Here is a 19,014-nt window from a genome sequence, read left to right as displayed (position 1 = left end):
GATTTGTTTCAAATCTGATAAACAAGCTGCAACTGAACACCTGAAATCAAGACTTAGGAAACTGTCTCTGCAGTGCCATAATCTGTGAAACCTTGCAGGAACTCTCCCAGGTCACTACTTTCATGGAAAATAGCCCCTACTTTCCCAGCAGATCAGAGAACTCTGAGATATGAGTACTCTTTCCCAAAGTTAAGAAGTTGAATTAACCAAATATCGATTGGCTTTGGAGAGCGAGTTCGTATTTACACGGATGTCATCATAATCACCAAGGGTCCCTGGGCTTCTTCGGTTGGCAAACCCATTCATGGCAACCAACTAACACCTTCCACCTTTTCCTAAGTAGTGTGTGAAATTCTGAGGTGTTCTCACTTCTATGTGTAAGACACACAGACTGCTCTGTGTTAGTTGAGCCATGAGTGTTCAGAAACGGGCCTTTCCGCATCTCCCAAGTGAAAAAAAAAAAAAAAAAAAAAAGACGCCTTTCCACTAGCACTGACTCCAACTCACCCACGGGGCATGGCTGAAACCCCTTCATGTCCCATCTCGCTGGAAGCCTGTCCTGAAGCAGCTGTTGCTCCAAACCAATTCGCTGTCACTAACCTGGCCAAATCTCTGCGGAGCCGCCACTTTCAGTCGAACGGCCGCCATTTTGTTTGCCCCGCGCTTTTTCCAAGAGCCACTCGTGTCCCGCCCATCCCAGCCGACGCCTCTCTGTCTTCCAGTCCTCCAGCGCCCCTCTATGGTAGGTCCACTGTACTACATATAGTAGTACAATTTCCCCTGCTTCACTGCTCCCCATTTCTCCCCACTTCTCCCCACCTACTCCTGGCTACCCACTGTAAGGAGAGCACCAGCCTTAACCAAACTGCATTTTGCACGCTACCTGTAATAGTAATCTTCAAATTTTTTGGATTATTTACTTCCAAAGTTTGAAAGTTAAGTACCCATTCACACATTTTTAACTTCTGTCCTTTAAAATTTCTCATCATAAATTTAAATCATTGCAAAGGTTATTTCCAGTGTATTGTAAATAGTAACATATAAAAACAAAACTCTCTTTATACATCTGTCCAATGAAATCTAAATGCTACAATGATTTGATATCCATCCACTTGAAAGTAGGTAAATGAACACTGCTTTTAACATATATTTCACACTGTTACTTTTTAGTCACTAAAGAGAATGCCCTCATAGAATTTGTTCAAAGAAATATATCTCCGGGCACCTGGGTGGCTCAGTTGGTTATGCGTTTGACTTCCCCTCAGGTCATGACCTAGAGGTCCAGGGGTTCGAGCCCCACTTCAGGTTCTGTGCTCACAGCTCAGAGCCTGGAGACTGCTTCGGATTCTGTCTCTCTCTCTCTCTCTCTCTGCCCCTCCCCCACTCCTCTCTCTCTCTCTCTCTCTCTCTCTCTCTCTCAGAGTAAACATTTAAAAAAGAAAGAAAAAAAAAAAGAAATACATCTCCATGCTTTGTTGATCACCCTATCATAGTTCTCTACGACAAAAGTATACATGTTATTCAAATATGTATTTATATTTTTAATTTCCTATTTCCATAATACTCTTATGTTTATAATTTCTTCTAGATTGAATTACACATTAAGATTATTAGTAGCACAAAACTGTTCCAAACAACATAAATATATTACAAAATTTGATAATTATTGAATAAAAAAGTAAAATTTTACTAGACATATATCTTGTAATAATATATAAACACAATATATACTACATATCATATAACATATATATTTGTTACAAAATATATATTACATATTTTACAAAATATCTCATGGGAAATGTAGGGCTCTGTTGCAATAGGAAGGCCATCAGAGCAATGACAGTCTTTTACAAGATGCAGAGGCATTGGCAACTTCCTTGCTTTCTACAAAGACTCTTCAGTGCATATGGGAGAAATCCTTCAGCCAAGGATTTGAAAACCTCACAAATTGAGCCTACATTTCTCTTTCTAGATTTTTTTCATTGCACCTTCCTTTACCAAATGCTCTCCTTTTCTGCCAACACATATTTTTCCCATTTCTGTTTTTTGCTTTATTTGAGAACCTCTCCCCAGGCAACACAGTATTCCGACTCAGTAAGATTCAGAAATGGTGGGAGGTATGCCTCTCTTCTGTCAAGTGGTAGAAGGGTGATTATGAAAGGAAAATGGGGAAAGAGACCTAGAATGACATCTAATTCAGGCTGATCAATTATAGGAAAAAGTAAACGTAGAGCTTGAGGATCTAGAAACATATTCCCTAAATCTCTCTCAACCCACTCTACCCCTCTAGGAGTTTCTGTGCACACTAGGGGTACAAGTGATCCAGTTTGTTGATAGCTGGTCTAAATAGAAGGTAGATATTTGGATTTCAAATGGCTCAACTGACAGGCATTTCCTGAATAACAAAGTACAAATAAACAGGCAGAAAAGAGAAATAAGCACTTTTTGAGACCAGGCTTTGAGTCAGGCACTGGGCTAGGTACTTTCACATATGCTGATTTCAGCCCTTACATTAACTCCGATATGAACTTCTTCCATAACACTGATGTACCAATACTATCACATGCTTTTAATTTTTTAATTCAAATCAAATTTTGCTTAACCCACCTGAGATAACTAAAAATCAGCTGCCACTTAATTTCCTCTTTCCTGTCCACAGCTATGTCTGATTTCCAAACAAAGCTCTGGGTGGTGATGGCCTTGGCAGAGGGGAATGCCTAATATACAAAGAAACGTAATTCCTTTAGGAACCAGGGAGTACAAAACTCCTGAATACAGGACATGTGGAATGTGCTAGAGAACAGGAACATTACCTTTTGAACTTCCCATCTTTCTATAACATTAAAACCAAACAAGATGACACTGAACACCTGAGTAAAACTTCTAGTGGCATAGTTACTATTATCCACATTTTAGAAGTGAGGTGAGGAAACTGAAATTCAAGGAGTTGAAGCAATTTCCCTAAGGCAGACAGCCAAGAAGGGCTATTGATTCGGAATGGCTTTGCTCCAGTTTTAACTATTTCACTAGTGAGATATGGAAATGTTCACTTCTTCCCCCCTGATTCCTCTGCATCTGTCACACATGAGTTTGGAAGGTAAGGCAGGTCTTCTCAGTGGGTATGTGTGAGTATTCCTACAAGTGGAACACTGGAGCGTTGGTGGGATTTACTGCTCAAAGATAAGATATAAATGAAATGCTTGTGTGCCAAGGGCCCTCCGCTTTTCTTGCTTCCTCCATTGCCATCTGTGCTTTGGGAGAAAAGTCGCTTGATCCTACTGGGGTCATTCGATTGGAAAACTTAAAGTCAAGTGACATATTTTATTGGGCATTTCTCATGGGCAGTCCCTTCTGCCAGCCTACGGGGAATTGCTGGGAGAGTCTGGTGTGCCCAACAGAGGATGTGGAAGAGAGGCAGTCCAAAGTGGACATATGGATGACGCAGCCAAGAAGAAATTGAGGTATCCATTTCTTTAAACCCCAAATCCAGTCATTTCTGATTCTGTCAGCATTCATACATTACAAACAACACAGTGAACTGGTGCTAGGCACCCAGACCCTTCATAGTCTAGCTCTGCGGTGTTCTTTGATCAGTCTCTCCCTCTTTGAACCCCTAAGGAAAGATCGCTTGCCTTTCTACCCTCCACCTGAGCTTAGGGTGGATTCCCTAAACAGGTTCAGTGTTGAGCCAATACCTGACTGTCTTCTAATCAGCCCCCTCGCCATGGTCAAAGGGAAATCTACAGCCACAGAATTCAATCATTTTTAAGATTTAAGACTTTCAATACATAACCCCTGAGAGATCTCATCAGTGACTTCCTATTATCTCGATTCAAATGTATTTTTAAACTATTTCTATCTGCTTGATGCAATAGGGTATATAAAAATAAAATGCTCGCAGTAAAGTTGGGGATCTAAAATGTATAAGAGGAAACTACTTAGTTTCTTAGTAGCAGAGACAGAATTTTCACTCTGTTTATAATCCTGGAAACTGGCCTGCTGTGTGGTACTCTGAAAGTGTTAACAAGTATGAACTGAACTGAATCGAAGTAAATCTAAGTAAGTGAAAAATAAGAGTATAGTTAAGTAACAAGATGAATGGTACCAGGAAGTAAGAGTCAGCCTGAGGACCAAGTCAGGTAAGGCTTCAGGGAAGAGGTGAACCTGGCTTTGAGGGACTGGCAGGTATTCTCACAAGGAGGGTATTTTATATAAAGCAAGAAGTAGAAATGAGAAAAAATGAGTGTTGGCAGAAAAAGAAAGCATTTGGTAAAGGAAATTCTAATTAAAAAAATCTAGAAATGGACGTTTAGGCTCTGTCCGGGAAGTTTTCAAATCCCTGAGTAAGAAGTTTGGTCTTTCTCCAATACGCACTGAAGAGAAAGCAGGGATATGTACTTGTAGAAAGCAGGGAGGTGGCCACTGCCTCTGCACCTTGTAAAAGACTGTCATTGCTGTGATGGCCTTCCTACTGCAACCTCAGCCCTCCATTTCCTATGAGGCATTTGGTAAAATATATAATAAGACAACTCTGTCACTAAGGCTAGGAGGCAGATAGGTTTGTGTTTGTGTGTGTGTCTTTACCTGGGAGGGAAGCTTCAGAGTTACTGCAAAAATATCAGAAAATCCATAAGCACAAACTACACTTTCTGTAAAATACATAAAAAATAGCTCACATATACAAGTGCCAGTATTTTCAAAATGTATGTTGATACAGATACTATTGGGATTAGTAATAATATAGATACTGCTGGGGAGAGAGAATGGATTACTGCTACCCTCATCACCCTGACTTCAGGGGGCCTTACTGGTTTTGGCTCAAATGGCATAACATTGCCAAGATCAATTTTAAGCATTTAAATAAAACTTTGCTGAAGTCCTCACATTACAAAAAGGAAGTAGAGTAAGTGAAGCAAGATAATCTGTCTTCTAGAATATCTTCAGCTGTGTCTTCCAAAATATCTTCTATGGGAAGACTGCTTACTATGAACCCTCTGCCTCAAGATATAAGTAAGAATCTTTCCTTACCGCTCAGTAAGGCCCTTGAACCCATCTCAAAGTCCAGACTCACAAAGATGTAGACTTGAAAGAAGCTGATGTTCTCTCCCCAAAACTGGGAGAATCAATGTTCCATCAGAAGAATGTTCTCTTCCATAAATGAGGTACTCAGAAATCCATCCCCCTTTAGAAGGGATCCCATTACCTAGTCACGATAGAGTGGTCTTAACAAAACAACCGTGTCAGAACCCAATACGGTAGTTCATATACCTGTCCAAGATGTATGAACAGGCAGGGGACATTGGGGAGATGAGCTCACAGAATAAAGACAAAACAATGCTCACGGAGCCTTTATCCATTATGTCTTCTACCTGCAATGCTAGGTCCCCTCTCTCCTAACTGTTTCCATTGTCCCAATTCCAACTAATTCTTCAAAGCCATCCCATTTGACCTCGTCTCTGAAGTTGTCTCTGATCACCATCCCATTTCAAATCCTGTAGGCATTTGTCTACAGAGTAATCACACAGAAGAGGGGGAAATATAACTTTGACTTTCAGAATCCCAGATATGCTACTCATCATTAGTGGAATCGTGGTCAAGTTGCTTCATACATCTGAGCCTCAGTTTCCTTATCTAAAAATAGAGATGGTAATAGCACCTACTTTGAATAATGACGAAGTAGTCTATAAAAACACTTAGTACTGCCTGGCATATGGTAGGTGTTCAAGAAATGTTAGATGATATCATTATTATTATTATTATTATTAAAGTAATTATTTTGCAGTATGTGATAATACTACTATGATATCTGCCACATAGTAGTGAAATATTATTTTATTATTATTTATTAGCAATCACTTTATATTCCATAGTTTTTACTTTTCCTATAAGGATTCTTAATTCACACTAAGAGATCCTTTTGAGATGAGTCATTTACCCATCTTATACCCCTAGTGAGATTCCAAGTTCTTGAGGACACATTGTTCCCAAACATCTTATCTGTGGAGGGTAGAGAAATTTGAGGTATTTACAGTTTTAGTGTTACTCACTCTCCGGTCAGAAACTGCTAACCTCTCTACTAATGACAGAAATTCTACCCTTGAATGCAAGTCCAGTGGTGCTGCTCTGCAAGCTAACTGCACTCAGGGTTGGGGTTGGGGGCGGGGGGACATGGTCTCTTTTACCCTTAGCAATCAGGAAGAATTAAATCAGATCTCCAGCATTCTCCAGGCAGGCCAGACAGACAGCCTGGTGAGGGTGTCCCTAAGTGATGACTGGGAAAACAAGATCTCCTTTCTGCAGCACGAGTAAACATGGCAAACACCAGATAGCCTGGACGCCTACGTCCTGGGCAGAATTTGATTTAGGATTTCTTTTTTCCCAGTGAGTCATAGTTGTCATGGTCCTAACACCTGTCACCAGAAAAAAGGCAAAATCAGTGTAATCACCAGAGCAGTTGCCTCAGGAATACATTCGTCTAGTAATTTGGTTGGAGGAAGTTCAAGAATGCAAGTACTGAGTTGATTTCAAATGTGAAGAGATCAGAGCTGGCCTCTGTGCTGAGCTTTCTGAATTTAAGAGAGAAAGGAAAGGAGAGAGAAGTTATTACTAACAACAGCAGGAAATCAAGTTATTGAAGACTCATTTAGTAATAGGTAAAATCATCTCTGATACTAGTATTTCTAGTCTGCATGAAACAATGAAAAAAAAATTATTGGATTCCCCAACTGAGCAATTAGTGATGGGGTTGGCCAGATAAAAAGATGAAAATTGATGGCCAAAAGAATAATTGTCTGGGATTACACCCACCTTTTAAAATAAAGCCAGATGAAGGGAGCTTGGGTGGCTCAGTCTGTTGAGCATCTGACTCTTGATTTCAGCTCAGGTCATGATACCAGGGTCGTGGGATTGAGTTCTGCATCAGGCTCTGTGCTGAGCATGGAGCCTGCTTAAAATTTTCTCTCTCTTTCCCTCTGCCCCTCTCCCCCCTCGTGTTCTCTCTCTCTAAAATAAGACAATAATAATAATAAATAAAATAAATAAAATAAAATAAAATAAAATAAAATAAAGCCAGATGAAAAGATGAAGTAGGGAAAGGGTCTTTAGGTGGTCGGGTGGAGCTTACAGTTGACAGCATACTGCTGGTAATATTATTTTCTTATTGTCCATGTTATTAAATTCCTTAAAGTTCCTAAAGGCCATCTAGATGAAATTAAAACCACAAACCAATGGAGTCATCTTGTTCCTAAACCACCAACTTTGAAGTTCCTGTTGCTGATGTTCCAATTTTTAAAAATTATTTTAGCAAATCAAACTATAATAGAATGATTCCAGTTTTGATGTTGAATCTTTAACAATTTCTAAGCCTTACCTCTCTTGTTTACCCTTTTACCCCACAGCTGAACAAGCCATAAGGCCCACATATTTTTTTCCCTTGGCACCAGCAGAATATTCAAACCACGCAAATAATGGCCAGAGGTAATACTTATCCTGGCCCCATCCCTTGATCCCAAGGTCACTTGTCTCTCCTGTCACTCAAGCCATTCCAGATGGCTTAAGTATCTGCCCTATTCTCCCTCAAGGAGAAAAAGAAATAAAAGGCATACAGATTGGAAAGAAAACATAAAACTGTCTTTATTTGAATAAAGCATGACTAAAGAAAATCCTAAGGAATCTACCTAAAAGAAACTAGAACTAATATGTGAATTTAGCAAGTTTGCAGTTTATGAGGTCAATATTTTTTTTAAGTTTTATTTTTATTTATTTTTAGAGAGAAGGAGCACACGTGTGTGAGCAGGGGAGGGACAGAGAGAGGGAGAGAGAGAATCCCACAAACCATGGGCTCGATCTCACAAATCGTGCTATCATGACCCAAGCCTAAATCAAGAGTTAGATGCTCAAAGGACTGAGCCACTCAGGCACTCCTATGAGATCAATATTTTAAAAATCAATTGTGTTCTATCAACCAGCAACAATTGTAAGTGGAATTTTTTTAAGTTTATTTATTTATTTTGAGAGAGACAGAGACAGTGCAAGCAGGGAAGGGACAGAGAGAGAAGGAGACAGAGAATCCCAAGCAGGCTCTGCACCCATCAGAATGAAGGAGCCCAACGCGGGGCTCGAATCCACAAAACCATGAGATCATGACCTGAGCCGAAACCAAGAGTCAGATGCATCACCAACTGAGTCACCCAGACGCCCCGTAAATGGAAATTCTTAAAATTATCATTTATAATAACATCAAACCATAAAATTCTTAGGTATAAACAACAAAATATATGCATCATCTATCCACAGAAAACTATAAAACATTGCTGAAAAAATTTAAAAGACATAAATAAATTGAGAGATATACTATGGCCATGGATCAGAATACTCAATATTGTTAAGATGGCAATTCTAAGTTAATTTATAGATTCAATAAAATTCCCATAAAAAACCCAAGAAGATACCTTTTAGAAACTGACAAACTGATCCACAAATTTATATAGAAATACGAAAGAACTAAAGTAGCCAAAATAATTTTGGAAAAAAAGGATAAAGTTAATCTGAGGACTTACTATAATGCTACAGTAAACAAGAGAGAATGGTATTGGCATAAAGTTAAACATACTGATCAAAGTAACAGAATTAAAATTTCACAAAGAGACCTTCATATATATAGCCAATTGATTTTCAACAAATGTTCCAAGGCAATTCAGTGAAGGAAAGGAAATCTTTTTAACAAATGATGCTGAAATAACTGAATATCCATATGCAAAAAAGAAAACTCTTTACATTCTCCAATATACAAAAATTAACTTGAAATGGATTATGGAACCAAACATAGTTTTAATAAAAGCTACTATAAAATTTCCGGAAGAAATCATAAGAGAATATCTTAGTGACCTTTTGTTAAGCAAAGTTTTTAAAATTGGTTACAAAAAGCATAAAATATTTAAAAATAGAAAAAATTGGATTTCGTTAAAATTGAAAACATTTGTCCTTCCAAAGAAAGGCCCTTCTGTTAAGAAAATGAAAAGGGAAGCCACAAACAATTATTGGAGCAGATATTTGCAGAACCTGTATCTAATGAAGACTCTTACCCAAATTATATTTTTAAACTGGTTACAATTCATTAAGAAGAAAATGACAACAATAAAAGGAACAAAGATTTTGCAGATATTTCACCAAAGTACATATATGAATGGCAAAAACTGCTCAACCTCATTAGTCATCAGGGAAATGCAATTAAAACCATAATCGAATATACCACTCATACTCTAGGACCCTAGAACTTCTAAAATCAAAAAGACTGACAATACCCAAGAATTGGCAAGAATGTAGGACAACTGAAATGCTCATAAATTTGGATTTCTTGCAAAGTTAAGCATACATGTGACCCAGCAACTAAGATTCTAAATATTTATATGTCTTCATGAAGATATATGCTTTCATGAAGATGTGTGCTCATATATTCAGAGCAGCTTTACTCATTATAGCTGAAAATTGGGAGATTAAAAAAACAAATATTCACCAAATGGTAAATGGAATAAATATTTTGGGATGCACTCATAGAATATTGCTCAACAAAAAAAAAAAAAAAGAAAAGGACTACCAATAAACACACAGCATGTATGAATCTCTAAAGCATTATGCTAAGTAACAGAAGTCAGACCAAAATAAATAAATAAAATAAGTCAGTAGTTAATGAAGGAATGGGGAGAAGGGATGAACTGCAAATGGCAAAAGGAAACTTTTTGAAGTAATACGAAAGTTCTAGATCATGGTTATAATGGTTGTTACACAACAGCAGATATCTGTCAGATTTCATCTAATTGTGCATTTCATCCAATGAATCTTATTCTAAAAATCTGTTCTAAGGAGAAATCTTTGATATGTAGAAAAATTAGCAAAATGGTATTTATTGCACTTTTTAAAATAAGGGAATAATGTCCAATTATGAATAGTTTCCAATTGCAAGAAATTGATTAAATAAATCATGTATATCTATAACATGGATTGTTATGAAGTTACTTAAAAATGATGGTGTTGGAGATATTTAATGACACAAAGATATAGGGTTATTTTTAGGTAGATAGGGTAGTATACCTATAGTCAACTTTATTATCCATTTATGTGATTGTTTCATGTATGTATGAGCATGTGAATATGTATATATACATATATTTAGATCTCTATATATATTAGAAGGTTATGCACTACCACACTAACTAGTTGTTTCATCATTTTACTTATATTTATTTTCTAAGTGTCTGTTAATACACATGCATTTCTCTTGAAGTAAGAGAACAAAACAAAAGTTACTATTTTAAATATATATATCCTGCTTTTAAGTCTAGATAGACCTGCTTTATGGTCTAGATAGAAAAAGAGACACGTAAATAGCATAATACATGATAGAATGAAATAAGCACCCATGGAAGGTGAGGGAGAATTGATTGGGTCAAGTATAGTCTCATACCAACACTGGAACCACTGCACACTCTCTAGTATAAAGACCATGACCATGTTCTATCTGAAACAACGAGCCCAATTTATTTACTCACAATCATTTTCTCTCAGGGGATCCATGATCCCTAACTGCCACTTTATCTCCTATCCCCATGCATCAGACAGATGTATTGATATTTGAACTTCAGTTGTGGATTACATTCAATTTTCCTTCCACAACAAGTCAAAGATGCACCTGGACACCTGCTGTAGTATCCTTGAACTGCAGCTCAAGGACAATTTCCAAAGATCCTCTGGAAATTCCATGATAGAACACAACCTGCTAAGGAGAAAGAGCACCTCTAAAAGGCATGGTATCCCCAGTGCCTGGCACACAGAAGAGGCTTAGTAATACTTGCTAATTGTTTATTGAATATATTGAGAATAAAAGCATGAGCTCAAGATTGTTTTGGCTGATTATTACCCTGACTTATCTAGGAGGACTTCCTGAAAGAGCTGGAATTCTCTTGTTTAAAGCATTGTCTACACACTGTCTCCACCCTTGTTGTGCTCTTATATTTGGACTAATTCCAAGACAGAAAGGTTTTCTTCTAGTCACTAGGAGGCTTTCCATCTCACCAGGTGGGCTATTAATAGACTAAACCGATTTCCAATGTTTTCTACCAAACTTCCCTAGTACTCCTAAGAAGGGCTGAGCAAGTCAAGCAATGAACAGTTTGGTCCAAATTCCCCAAAAACGTTCTCAATATTGCATTCACTAAAACCCCGAACATATTCCTACCTGGCAGTTTTGTATAGTATTTTTCAAACTCTGTGGGTTTTCAACAAAACTGAATACTGTTGCAAATCTGTTTGTGTTCCATTCCATTCAAACCCAACTTTGCCAGAACCATCTAATGTTTCTAGTTAGAAGCCTGCAAAATCTTGTGTCTAAGGAAAGGATAGCAGGGAATCCCAATTTACACTTGAACAAACTAAGAATTTAAAACCCAAGTGTGAATAGTGACTGTAGTATAATAAAATCCAAATTATAGATTTTAATTTATGGTGCAGGAAAACGAATGCAGACCTAGGAGTGAGATATTGAATCCAAAATCTGCCTTTATGGCCTGATTAAGACAGGTCACAAGCTTTCTGAGAAACCTCAGTATCCTCCTTTATTGTCTAGGGGAGCTGGTTTCTTCTATTTGGGCCACAAGGTCCTTCCAACTCTGGCATTCTATGATTTTATAATGTTCCCATACAGATGTCTAGAGGAGGCAGTCATTTGGCAAGATGCTTCCCTAGTCCCTGCCTTGTCTCATTGCTTGTCAGTGTGTGCAACAACAATAAATAATCCATTTGTTGCAAAAAAAGTGCATGTTGGATCAAGCTGACATGTCTGCTCTGCCTTCTGGAGAGGACAGGGGAGGCTTTGATGTTATCAGAATGAGTTCCACATTTTGACCTAGAGACCCCTCAATTCCAAGTGGCCTTTATTGCCAAACATATGAAACAATTACTTACAATTAAAGAAGCACTGTGTACCTCTTTCAAAAGTGCAACAGTATTTTATTTTTAAAAGAAAAACAAAGTAGAGGCGCCTGGGGGCTCAGTCAGTTGAGCGACTGACTTCAGCTCAAGTCATGATCTCACGGTTTGTGAGTTCAAGCCCCACATCAGACTCTGTGCTGACAGCTCAGAGCCTGGAGCCTGCTACTGATTCTGTGTCTCCCTCTCTCTCTGCCCCTCCCCCACTCATGCTCTGTCTCTCTCTGTCTCAGAAATAAACATTAAGAAAAAAAGAAAGAAAGAAAAACAAAGTATAATCCCTAAGATTAAATCCCTGATCTGGAAATGGAAAAATGGGGTGGAGTGGGGGGCTAGAACCTTCTCTTTACATACTGTTCCTGTTCAGTGGCAGGTAAGGAACAGAGGAAGTGATGTAACAGTCTGCATGTTAATAGAAAACTAAACCAGATTTCTGGTTTACAATGAAGACATGAAACAGATATGTGTAATCCTACATACCACCCAAAATTCTTGAGTCCTTTTTCTGCTCAACTCTGGTCTCTAGATCAACCCTTCCCTTGGGCTGAGACTTTATAGTGTCCCACAGGATCGGTAATGTACAAAATGCAGCACAATTCCTATCACATGAGAATTGTTACTTCCTTTCCCCTTCCCCAAATGTGCTGTAAGATATCCAAAGGCCTGCCTTCCTCTACATTCACTCAGTTCTTTCAGAGTAGAATGACATTTTCTGGAATGTGTCTTATGGAATTCTAATCCTGACAAATAAATAAAGTGACACGTGTACTAATAAGTTTGAGATGTCCTGCATAATCTTCTCTTGAGGTTCACTTACAATATTAAAGGCTCTAAGGAGTTCCACACACAAATAAATGGTGCTATTTATCTATTTACTTATTTAAATTCAAGTTAATTAACATACAGTGTACTATTGGTTTCAAAAGTAGAACCCAGTGATTCATCACTTGCATACAGCACCCAGTGCTCATCCCAACAAGTGCCCCCTATAATGAATGCCTATTACCCACTTAGCCTACCCCCCACCCACTTCTCAGCAACTCAGTTTATTCTCTGTATTCAAGAGTCTCTTATGGTTTGCCTCTCTCTCTCTTTTTATCTTATTTTTCCTTCCCTTCCCCTATGTTCATCAGTTGTGTTTCTTAAATTCCACGTATGAGTGAAGTCATATATTTGTCTTTCCCTGACTTATTTCACTTCACATAATACACTCAAGTTCCATCCACTTTTTTTGCAAATGGCAAGATTTCATTCTTTTTGATCACTGAGTAATATTCCATTATATGGATATACCACATCTTCTTTATCCATTCATCAGCCAATGGACATTTGGGCTCTTTCCATAATTTGGCTATTGTTGATAGCACTGCTAAACATCAGGGTGCACGTGCCCTGTCGAATGAGCATTTTTGTATCCTTTGGGTAAATAGCTAGTAGTGCAATTGCTGGGTCATAGGGTAGTTCTATTTTTAATTTTTTAAGGAACCTCCATACTGATTTCCAGAGTAGCTACACCAGTTTGTATTCCCACAAATGGTGCTTTTGTTATTGGCCAGGAACTGTAAAGACTACTGAGCACTTTCTCTGTACAGATTGTCCATATTTCCTGATTCCAAACTTCCTGGCTTATCCTGCCCCCCCCCCAAAAAAAAACTCCCACTAGTGAGAAACAATATCCCCTCCTCTGAACTAGATCTTTATTTGCATCTGTCTTATAAACTTTTTGTTTTTTATATTATAGATATATAGAGATATGTCTTACCTGTCCTGATTGACCATACACTAGCTAGAGAAAAGATTCCTCATTCTTCCATCTTTATCTACCATAGAAGACCTTGTACATGTGGTCACTTTATACATAATTGGTTGAATGGATCAATCAGTCTGGGAACTAGCATCTTCGAAATGTTTGCACCTTCAATTGGCAAATAATGCAACCTACATAAATTCTCAAATAGTTTAAAAAAAATGCTACACCCAAAGATAAAGTTGGAAGGATGAAAATATGAACATTTGAGGTGTAGCACCAAATCTCTTTCTGTCTTCACTAATTCAGTTACAGAAAAACTGGATATCATCACTCTTTGACCTTCAGATCTTGCAATGTGCTTCGTAGTCATGCAATTTAGGTGCCATAAACTGACTCCAGGGAGAAATGTTGATTTCAGTGAGTTCACTATAAAAAGAAGATATTATTTGTGAATAGCATTATGTAGGCTCAATATTTGGAGAATTATTGTGTTAAAGGTTTGATGCCACATCTTATTTGTTAGAATGGTGATTGTTCTAGTTAATTTTATACTTTAATAATTTAAAAATTACCAAATGAGAGGTCCACATAAGTGGTCAACTTTGAAACAATTGTAGTTTCACAAATGTACCCAATATTAAAATCAGACTGACAGAATTAGGTAAGTCTTGGGAGGGATGTGAGTGTTGATCTCTAGGGAACAAATATGCAAATATGAATAAGATATAATCTCTGTCCCTAATAGGTATGCCATATAGCAGAGTTTCTCAACCTTGGCACTAATGACATATGGGACCAAAGAATTCTTTGTTGTAAGAGGCTGTCCTGTACATTGTAGAATGTATGTTGGCATCTCTTGCCTCTTCCCACTAAATGCCAGCAGCCCTTCTTCAACTTTGAGAATAAAGAATATCTAGTCATTGCTATGTATCTCTAGAGAGACAAAGCTGCCCCAGTGGATAACTTTTGCCATGCAGGAAGACATACTTAAAATTGTATAGGGTTTCAGAGTCATCTTCTGACCACCAATTCTCATTTTACAATCCTATCGGATACAGGAAATAAAGAAAACCTTGGGACTAATTGTAGACCACATCCAAAACACAACAATAAATGTTTGATATTAGTTCCCCTATTTATATAAGAATAGAATAAAAATTAAAATAGTTGCACTTTCCGGGGGTTTGAATCTACTACTTATAATTCATTTACTGAGTTCACCTTTGCATACAGTAGCCAGCTAAGCATATTAAAGATAGAAGGGTCTGACATGGTTCTATGTGCAATTAAAATCTATTTGAACAACAGAAGTAATAGAATTGAACTAAAGGCATCTTAGAGATGATCTACCTACCCCTCTTGTTTTTTTAATGAGAAAACTAAGATCCAGAAAAGTCAGAAAGGTGATATGACTTAAGGACATCTACCTAGTAAATGAATTTGGGCTAAAGCATAAATGTCTTGACTCCAAGTCAATAACTTGGACCAATACCAAATGTTAGCTAACTGATAAATAGTGTAAGACATTGCAAAATCTGGAGGTGATCAGAGTGAAGGAAGCTGGAATAGTCAGAGTAGGCAACTAAGAAAAGGAACTCAAGGCAGACCTTAAAGATCACAGGTGGCTTCAAGAAAGGGATTGAAAGGGCTGTGGTAACTTTCCCATGGCCTTGGTGCCAAGTCAGGAATGACATGAGAGGAGACAGGCAGGAAAGCATCTGATATGAGCCAGGAACTGAGTTCATGTAGGGAAAGAATAAAAATAAGACTTGGGATAGTTTTCAAAATCACTCTGAGGAGTCCCAGATTACCTTCTTTTCTGGATATTGTCCCTACTTTTGTTCTTCAATCTGCAACTGCAAAATACCCTCCTGGCTCAGGGCCTTTCAGAGCAGCTTTGCTAGAGGTGAAAGGTATCCCCAAGCTCTCAGGCACCCTTGGAGCTGCCAGTCCCAAAAGCCATGATCTTTATGATTCAATTTATGAATTCAAAAAATCCCCACACACAAAAGTGTTAGGAATAAAAACAATCATTGTGTTTCTAAAACTGAAAATTTCATCACTTCTTTCCCTTTAGTATTTGATCTTGAATATTAAAATGGACTTGATTCCTTGTCTTGCACAAGCTGCATTTTCCCTGCATATCAAGAGATGAGTCTAGCATCGGTGAATGAATTAATGGATCATAAGAAAAATGAATCTGATTATATAATTCAAAAAATTGAATTAAATAAATAAACTCAATATATGAAAATTTCATCAAAACCTAAAAAAGATCCATTGACAAGACATTTTCAGGAAAGAGCTGAGGGAAGTCAGCTCACTAATATTGTGAGCTTCTTAGAATGATTGCCTGGAAAAAAGAGAAAGAGAGAAGCCACATCTTATCCCATCAGTCTATTAAGAATGGAGGTGATCCTTCCAATGTATGTATGTGCATGCATATGTGTAGAGAGAGAATGAAATGATCTATTTGAGGTTAAAAAATGCAGAGAGGCAAGTACAAATCTAATACATTACTTAGTACCACTATCACAGACTGATAGTCAAGGTGGAAATTAAGATAGTATTGTCCTCTCCCACTTCCCCAGGCATTTCTCAGGCAAAACACATCCCTAAGGCATTGAGGTGATTTGCCAACTGTTCAAGCCTTCTAAACAGATTTGCTGAGTACCAACTGTGTAATTTATTTTTTCTCTTATAACCGAATTTCTCTGGAATCAAAATGTTGGGAGAGAAGAGAAGTAGGACACCAAACTGGATGAGACATGATGCCATCTGTTTCAGATATCAACCCCAACCCTATTTCTGAGTCCAGTGAAGAGGGGACGGCAGGTAGAACTCAAAGGAAATGTTTTCAAAGGGACTCCATGAGACGCGGGGACCTGCTCAGTGAGGCATTGATGTTTTAGGTGACAAAGTGCAGTGGAGAGCTAGGAAGCAGAGCCTTCTCCACACCTCTGTGTGAAGCATCCCTTCAGTACAGTGAAAAAATTAGGAAGAGCATAAGAAGACAACACTTAACAGACAGCACTTACTCAGAGAGTACCAGCAGTCAGGAACTGTTGGAGCATATCCTTCAAGGAGTCCTTTCATGTATTGAACACCTCAGTAAAAGTTTATTGAATAGATCTCTGTGTCAGCCATTCTTCTAGATTTTGAGGATTCCACAGTGAGCAGGAAGCAAGGGCAGAAGACAATGAGAGAAATAAAACAGCACATGAGAAACTATTGATGAGTTCATATGGGACACCCCCAGAAACTCCCAAAAGTAATTGGCGTAAAGTGGAGCTAGAAGGCTATAGTTGGAGGCTGGAACTATGCAGATGAGGACATAATCCAGTTAAATTTCCGTTAATATTCTTACTGCACCCCACTGATATATGCATACTGGTGTACATGTGCATGTATAAGGACTGGAAGAAAATACACCAAAAGTGGTAACAGTGGTTATTATGGGAAATAGGATTGTGAATATTTTTATATAATTTCATATGATATTATCTATTTCCAAATGTTATAGGGTGAATATATATTATTATTATAAACAGAAAAAATATTTTTATTAGGGAGGAAGTGGTATTAATCTTAATGCATCTTTCACTTGTTTCAGCAAAATAAGTTTTATCAGAAATGAAAAAAAGTGTGTAATTATCCCTCTCTATGAATAATAATAAAAATCAGCCCTATAACTTCCTAGAAGATCAATTCTACATCAATACGTAGATAATTAATTGAACAGTCCAGACAATTTAAGAATTCAAATATTACATCTTTGTCCTGGTATCTCTATAAAGAGATGAAGTGGTTTACATGTGTTCTATATCCTGTTATTATTAATATGTACTTTCTACTTCATTTGTAAGAAGTTCTCCTTGAAACATTAGTCTTCAAAAGTTTAATGTTATCTCTAATGAAACAATGCACCTTAACGTTATACACACTAATTGCTTCTCCTAGAGAACCATAATTCAACCTAGTATCTGATTCAGTTGGTATTCCTTTGTTAGACAAAAAAAGCAATGAGAAATTTTATCTAGTTTTTCCCCCTTCAGATCTAATTACAATTAAAAAAATGGAAGATTAATTTTTCTAAAAACAATGCACTTTATGCCAACACAAGCAACAAGAAATGAGTAAGATACAGAGATATGTAGCAAGCCTGGAAAAGCCAGGCTTCAGTGAGACATAAAAATGAGGGTTCATCATCAGGACCTCAAAATGTGGAAATTCCTGGCAGTGAGAGACTCTGGAAAGAGAGGTGATGGCACTGCTATACAGTGTTGTCCCGAAATGGGTCCCTAATTAGTGCCTGATGATGATGTGAGTGGCAACTACGCACCTTGCATCTCTACTCCCAGAAAATAAACTATAAATACTGGTTTGGTTGAATCAGACCTTCAACAGAATTCATCAAGAAGACCCTCAAAGAATTTCCAAAGAGGCTTACTGTCCACAAAACATTCATAATTCTAACCAATCCAAACACCAGGGCAAGCTCATGAGGCTTCGGCAGCCAGAATGGCTCCATCATAAAGGATGCCCCAGGCATCCCAGCAAGGACACATACATGCATGGGTATGTATGTGTACTTTGTCTTAGAAGTCCAGACCTTAGGGTCTGTTTGTGCCCTTCCAGCCCTGATTGGTTAAGAGGTAACCTTTGAAAAGAAGAAGTTCACCCTGCTTAGGTCAGGTTCATTGGGAATCTTTGATACATTACAGACCTTTCTTTAAGCCTATGTTCCCTTTCAGAGGCCCTCCGATAAGATCTCCTGGGAAATCTAAAAGGAGAGTTGTGAAGGGCATCACAGATCACAGTCAATCTATAGAAACATTTGACAGCTGATTCCTTCTATCACACTGAAAATGTGGGAACTCTCCAGTCAATACTCTACTGTTTTCTTATTCACTCCCCGCCTGCCCTGGGAGCCAGGCAGAGCCAGTTGGAAAACATGAGATGTTGGGGGAGCTCTCCCCTGCCTGATGGAGATAAACCAAGTTGGATTCTCAATATACCTCTAAGCCTTGCCAAATGAGCTGTTCTGCCTGAGTAACAATCCAACAACCTTATTGTAAAAATGCATATACTTTTCCACATTACAAATGCCATACAGTTAAAAATGCAAGTCTTTCAATGGTTGTGAAATCACAGAAGAGGATGGGAATGACATTCATGTTGAGTTACAATTCATCTCTATGGTACTTGCCAAGGCTTTCTCATTGTTTCCATTTTTTTTTCTCTTACAGGATAAAAGAAAATATGCTTTGAGTTTTTCC

At 37.9% G+C, this 19,014-nt stretch overlaps 1 long non-coding RNA gene across 1 annotated transcript in view; it reads right to left on the bottom strand.

Moving 5' to 3' along the window:
• Positions 1-19,014, bottom strand: part of LOC125934670 (uncharacterized) — a 207,625-nt gene that overhangs the window by 166,195 nt on the left and 22,416 nt on the right. Inside the window, exon 2 of the long non-coding RNA XR_007461485.1 lies at positions 16,774-16,886. This is a non-coding gene — a long non-coding RNA (uncharacterized LOC125934670). The remainder of the gene's footprint in view (positions 1-16,773; positions 16,887-19,014) is intronic.

This window comes from Panthera uncia (assembly GCF_023721935.1).
Source record: "Panthera uncia isolate 11264 chromosome A1 unlocalized genomic scaffold, Puncia_PCG_1.0 HiC_scaffold_17, whole genome shotgun sequence".
NCBI lineage: Eukaryota > Metazoa > Chordata > Mammalia > Carnivora > Felidae > Panthera > Panthera uncia.
This window is presented reverse-complemented; position numbering and strand designations above follow the sequence as displayed.